Source organism: Rhinolophus sinicus, chromosome 15 (assembly GCF_057876585.1).
Source record: "Rhinolophus sinicus isolate RSI-liver-muscle chromosome 15, RSI-T2T, whole genome shotgun sequence".
Taxonomy (NCBI): domain Eukaryota; kingdom Metazoa; phylum Chordata; class Mammalia; order Chiroptera; family Rhinolophidae; genus Rhinolophus; species Rhinolophus sinicus.
Window position 1 is genome coordinate 31,973,522 of NC_142515.1, and position 7,241 is coordinate 31,980,762.

The following is a 7,241-nucleotide window of genomic DNA, read 5'->3' on the forward strand; positions in this document are numbered from 1 at the left end:
ACCGGGATTTGCACGATTCCAGAGCCAATCCTTGACCTTCCCCAACTGTGCTGCTCCTCTACTAGGAAAAAAAAAAAAAAATCAAAGTATGATATGACTGGGGTGTATGTTCATAGGGATAACTTATAGACAAGCAAGGGGGGGAAAGCTAGTACTAAGAGAAGCACTGTCATCTTGTTTGTGGCCGCCTGAAAACATAGCAGCCTTGTTATTGAACAGGGGGTCACTTCCTCTTGCTCACCTTGGTGCATCTGTGATGGGTTTGTGTTGAGCCGTCCTCACTCTCCTCTGATGCAGCTGAATGGTCATTTGGATTTGGTAGCTGAGACTTTCTTTCCTGGCTGAAGTGAATTTCCTCATCTAGGGTGGGGACCACAGGATCAGGATTAATGCTGTACAATATAATCAGTAGATCCAAAGCACCCTGGTGAAATACTTTCTGGACCTCAAATATCCCAGATTTCTAAATCCCTAGTCTTTTTATTATTTTTAAATCGTAATTACTGGTTTACATTTTATTTTGTCATGGTTACAAAATCTTCCTACGAAACCAAGGTGATCTAGTGTTGGGGAGTAGGGCTCCCCCATCTGCCACTCCTCTCCTCCTCCCTTCACTTCCCTCACACTGACCTGGGCAAACTCATATGCAAATCATCACAGGGGGTGGTCACGGGGCAGATACATCATACAGACCACAGGACTATCCAGACAGCCCCCAAACAGCCAGTGTTATCTGGTCAGGTAGACAGGAAACAATCAGCCTCCCAGATGACCAAAAATCTGCTTAAGACGCCCCAGGCATCCATTTAAATTGTCAATCACTGCTCAGTCCTGTTTTAGAAATCTTCACATGTGCTTCCCCTGCCTTAAAAGGCAAACTTTCCAAACTGTTGCATAGAAGGACTACAGCCAGTATCCCCCTACTGCTGTCCCCCACCGCCCCCCATCCCCCACCCCCAAGGCTCCAGGCCTCTCGGTCCCCCTGTTCCACAACACTGCTTTTTCTTGAATTGCTCCACTACTCTTGCTCATTCCTGCCACGGGAGCCTTATACCTGCTATTTCTTCCTTCATATTTCAAATTGGTCATTTTCCTGACCTCATACACTAGGTCAAATCCTTCTGTCATCATGCTACCCCTTCACTTTTCCTTCTAATGGCATCTGTCAAAGTTGTGACTTAGCATTTGATTGTGTCACTACCTTGTTAATGTCTGCTTCTGAACTGGAGTCTCTAGGAGGTAACAGTGTTTATAGACCAGAGCCTAGCACAGTGCCTGGCACAGAGTAAATGTGCAACAAGCAATTATTGAATGAATGAATGAATGAATAAATGAATGAATGAATGAATGAATAAGTGAGGTTAATCCTGGTCAAACAGTCTATCCTTACTCCCCTCAAATCGTATCTCCCAAATTATATATTTATGAGATTGTTTAGTGCCAGGTATTTCAAAATTGCTGCTTAAACCCAAACTTCAAGGTAGAAAGAAGTTAGATACCAATTTTAGAGTCCTAGCAAGACCTTGAAAAATTGGAATTTTCCTTGACAACAATGTGATAATTTCTGAAAATACTCTGTCTCTTACTGGTTGTGTGACTGTGGATGCATTCATTGGCCTTTTAAACCCTCACCTCCTTCATCTGTAAAATGGGGATACAGGACCATTGGAAGGAGTCGCCAGATAATGTACATTTAATCCTTCCCCACTAAGTATGATGTTAGTCACACGTTTTCCCTAGGCCTCACTCACTAGATGGAAGAAGCTCCCTTTTTTTGCCTAATTTCGTGAAAATTTCGTCATGAATAGGTGTTGAATTTTGAAAAATGCTTTTTCACATAAGCGTATAACATGGTACATAGTAAGCACTCAATAGAATTTGTTCCTCCTTGCCTACTTTCTTTTTATTTTCTTCCTCCTTGTAACTTCCTCATTAGCTCGTTGGCCAGCATTGAGTAATATGGAAACACTCTCCTTCTGCTCAGGGCAGCTCCAGGTCTGGCGTCTTTGAACTTGGCAGAGGCTTACATTGGGGGTTGAGAGTGAAAGAGGCCCAAACCTTTAGGCAGGGCTGACCCAAACATGTTTACTTAGAAAAGTCCATTTTCAGCACCATCCTTTTTTCCTTCAGACTTAGTCCAGGGTCTCCCTACTCCTCAGCTACGTGGAGATGCCATGTTTACCTGGGCCTGCTGCCCTAGCAGTGCCCAAGTTCTGGGTCATTGCCCCCTTGCACTTCTCCACCAAGTATTCAGTTTAAGGTTAAACAAGTCAAGTAAGAACTAAAGTATTAATAGCCATGGTGGTTAAATGTCTTTACATTCCTTTTTAACATTTATATTTTTGTAAAATAAATTATAACATTTTTATTTTAATAAAGCATGATACCTCAAAATGATAGGACACTATGCATCCAGAAAGGATATTATACTGTAAAGGAAGTATCTATATTTATTAATATAGAAAAGCAGCCATGACTTATCATTGAGTAAAAAGCAAAGTATAAGCATATATATCACTTTTATTTAACCCTGCATGTGTGTGTGTGTGTGTGTGTGTGTGTGTGTAGATATCTGTAAATTCATGAGTGGTTACTTCTGCTCCATGAGATTGGGTGAATTTACACTTTCTTCTTTAAACTTTTCTGTATTACTTAAATTTTCTAAATGACTATGTGTTGGCTTCATAATCCAGGAAGAAAAACAACGAATGCATTTGCTGGGTTGTACTTCAGAATCATCATCACAAAAACACAGGAGTCATTTGCTCCTTATGTTGTTTCAGGGGTGAATTGGGAATAGGTTGGCTCATTAATTTCCATGGTCATTTGTGCAGCAAACTTTTATTGAATGTTTACACATGCAAGATTAGTCCGACATAACTCCTACTCTTCTCTTAGAATGAGAAGCTTTATACTCGTATATAACTTTTTACAATGAGAGTGATAATTATAATATAGTAACAGATTCCATGTTTGCATGAGCCAGGCACTGAGCTAGGCACTTCACACAATCATCTCTAATCCACGGAAAAAGTGACGGGGGCATATGAGCCCTGATATGGAGATGGGGCCCAAGCTCCACGAATGCTGGAGTAAGGGGTCTTTGGCCTGAGATACTAGAGAAGTCTTCATAAAAAGGTGGCCTTCAAATAAGTCTTGATACAGGGGTGACATTTGACCTTTGTAGGTGGGGAAAAGAGAATTCCAGGTTAAAAATAATGAAAGAAAAAGTGCAGAGAACAGGTAATCCTTAGGTCTGGTGGCTGGACCACTTGTTAGAATCGTTGGAGAGAATTTCAAATGAGATATGCTTGATTGGGAGCCCACTGAGGAGAAAGCTTTGGGTGCCAGATTTAGGAGACAAATCTAAAGTTCCTGCCATCCATAATCCGAGCTGTATACTTCAGAAAGCAGGGTTTGTGATGGGTAGTAGGAAGACGCCTCATAGGAAAAGAAATACTTCCTGGCTACTCTCACTTCATTCAATCATTTGGGTGGCTAGACCAAGTTTCTTGCACTGATGGTCTTTCTTTCCTTATAATGACCTCGTTATCTGGTTGGCCAGCACTGAGTAATGTGGAAACAATCTGTTTCCATCTGCCACAGCATCATGAAATGAGGGCAGTGTTAACCTTTCACTTGTGACCATTTCATTTATTATAGTCTTTGACTGCCCCCTTGTGGTCATTTCACTGCATTCTACTGCCGGCTCATGTATTTTATTTCTAAAGCAAATAGCCCAAAAAATGCTGTCAAGTCCAAAGCTTTGCATGAAAGACGATGTATATCACTTGTAGCTGTTTGTGTGGTCTCCTCAAAGTTTTGAAAGACGATGTACATCACTACTAGCTGTGTGGTCCCTTTAAGCATCCAACTTCATAAATCACATGTCAGTATTACTCATGTGCCTTTGGAACACCAGAGATTAGTGTAATTACAGAAAAGCTAGATTTAGCACTTACCATGTGCCAGACACTATTCCATGGGCTCTAGGTGGGTATCTCATTCAAACTCAGAGCAGCACATGGAAGCTACAATTATTATCCCTTTTTTAGAAGTGAGGAAACTGAGGCCTAGCGAGGTTAAGTGATTTGCCCACGGTGGCAAGGTCCCATGTCTCAGAATGGCAGAGACCAAATATACTGTCTTCAGGAGCAGCCCTTTTAACCACTTCTTTATGGCTCCTTTCCTGCCTTGAAGGAACTTATATCAGGGGAATGTGTATATATATATACATACATACATATACCGAGGGTGCCAAAAAATTGTATACACTTTGGTTAACGTTGCTTAAGCAGTAGTAATCATCAAAAGTGTCTGAAGTCAAAATGACTTGCATTCGTCTTTTGTTATCAGTATATATAGAGTATAACAATTTTAATAGTTTATTCCTTTCTTAAAATGTGTATATATATATTTTTGGTATCCTCTGTATATATGTATATATATACATGTATATTATATATATATACATATGTACATATATATGTATATATATATAGTCCATATATACAGAGTGCCAAAAATATGTATACACACACACACACACACACGAACACACAAATATATGACAAATCAAATAGTACAGGGTGCTTGCTGAAATGCCAGGGGAGGTCCTGAAGACAGTTACAAATAACTTCAGAAGAGACTCCAGGCTTTCAGAGAGTTACTGATGACTTCTTGGGGGAGCCAGTGCTTTCTCTGGGCCTTTGAGATGGGGTGGAATTTGGCTACGTGGTTTTTTGGGAGGGAGGGGAGCACAGGGTGCAAGTAGTCAAGGACAGTATTTAGAGTGACAAACAAGATACGGGGCATTGAGGAAGCAGTGGGAAATAGGCTAGAATGACACAGAGGGAGGGGAAGCATCTTAAAGGGCCTTGAATACAGGTGACAATTTAATGACGTGATCATTTTTTAAGAAAAAAGGTCAGGCTCCCCATACAGCAAGTGATCAGCCACTCACTATTAACTTCCCTACCAAAAGGCAGTCATAGGTCAACACAAATGACTAGTGCATACATTTATTCCTTTATTAGCTGATTCATTCAAGAAATATTGATTGAATGAATACCTAATACTCTGTGTTAATTGTGATTTCTTCCCTCAGGTGGTTTATGGCCTAGCAAAGGAGAGACAAATAACTATGTACAAAATAGCATTACACATGAACATGTCACAGGTGCATGGTTTAGACAATATTAGGGTGGAATTCCCATAGGAAATGGCATTTAAAGCCAAGATTTGAGGGATAAATTGGAAGTAGTGAGGCAAAATGGAAGAAGAAAGCAAAAACTCCGAGGCAAGGAAGAACAGCACAGCAGCTTTGAGGCACAAAAAATGGTTTGACATGGCTTTAGCCCGGGAGAGGGGAAAGTATTGAGAAAGGACACTAGAAAGATACATATGCCCAGGGCTCACTGGGCCTCGTCAATCAAGTATAGACTCTATTCAAGAGCAACGAGAAACCATGGAGAACTTTAAGCAAGGAGGCAACATAATGAAATTTACCATTTAGAAAGATCATGGTGGCTGCTGTTTGCAGGATGAAATGGAGGGGAAAGAGTGAAAGAATGATTAGTCAAAAGCCTCAAACTCGGGAACACGACGATGATAGCTGACACGGAAGCAGTCCCGCTCAGGTGAAACTATGAGGGGAAGAGCCATACCACCAAGTCCAAAGACCTTCTCAACATGCCTCCTCTCAAAGAAATGTCAAGTTCTTGCCGGAAACGCACAGTGGGCAAGGGATGTTCTCTGACTCACTTTCACTATGCAAAGTAGGACTTCTGTTTCTGGCCAGGAAGAAGAACTAGTTCCAGACTTGCCCTCCTGCTGTCTACAGTTAGAAAATAAGACATCGGTTAGCACGGACTGTGACCCTTCAGAGAAGAGAAACCAATGTGACAAGCCCTATGAGCTCTCAGGCTTTCTGCCCAGAGGCACCTTCCAGATTCTGGCACAGGTGGGGACCCTAAGCAGAGCTGTCATCTTGTTGAGTGTAGCAGAGGTTCAGGAGATGGAGACTGCGAGACTTCCCAGAACAGTGTCCTGAAAAGATGGAAGCTATGCAGAAAAAGAGCTCCAGGAGTCTGTACAGAGGTTCTCTGGAGACTTTGGCTGAATACTGTGTGCACATATAGAGGTAAGGTGCCAAGAACCAGGCAAAAAACAACTACGGGGCAATATAAGCCGAGCAATGCCCACAGTTGACATGGGACGGGAAGATCTTGACTTTCCAACCAACCGGAGTGAAGAGACCTGGTTGAACAGACCCAGGAAGTGCTGGAGTTTAGTAGCTGGGCTCAACCGGCCACCACAGAGTTAAGGCTGCTAAACCTGTTCTAACAAAGACATAGACCTGAACCATCTAATGCACTAGCCACTAGCTACGTGTGGCTATTGAACATTTGAAATGTGGCCAGCCCAAACTGAGATGTGCTTGTAAGTGTAATTAAAATACAAAGCAGATGTTGAAGACTTTAGTACGAAAAAATAAAATAAACGATCTCATTAATAGTTTTTATATTGATTGCATGTTAAAATGACAATACTTTGGGAATAACAGGTTAAATAAGATATATTATTAAAATTAAATTTAGAAAAAAGAGAGATAGTCCAGCAGTCAGAAAGTAGCCAGAATAGAAAGTATGCAGGAAAGAATATTTCAAAATCTCCATTTAGCTTTCTTATGAATAAAACCTGCCCTTTGAAATATTTACTTTTTTATCCATATTTCCAGTGCCCAGCATATAATCCTGTCATAATACATTCTCACATAATAAATAATAATGTGTTGTTTGGGAGGGATTTTCTTGACAGTAATGGTCTATAAAGGGAATTATGTAGCTACTGAAAAGACTTTAAAAAGGAAATACCTCCTGAGAGACCAAGGAAGCCTTAAAGACTCATAAATAGGTAACAGTAGTAATTAGAGAAAATGAAAATAAAACAAAAAAGCCAAGGCCCCACCAACAAAGAGATAGCCAGAAATATCAAAAACATGATTTGAATTAAATATTTTTACTTATATATTTCCAAACATAAGGGAAAAAACTCTTCCATTAATGGAGGCTTTTTAGGTAGCTCTATCTACTTTATAACTATCTTTAGCTTACATCGATATAAATATAAATATTAACATTTAATTAATGCAAAATTTCAGAAGTGTTTAAATGTAAAAGTAGGGAAGTTGCAATGGGGAGAGAGGCTTGTTTGTCTAAGAAGCTGCAGGAAATAACAAG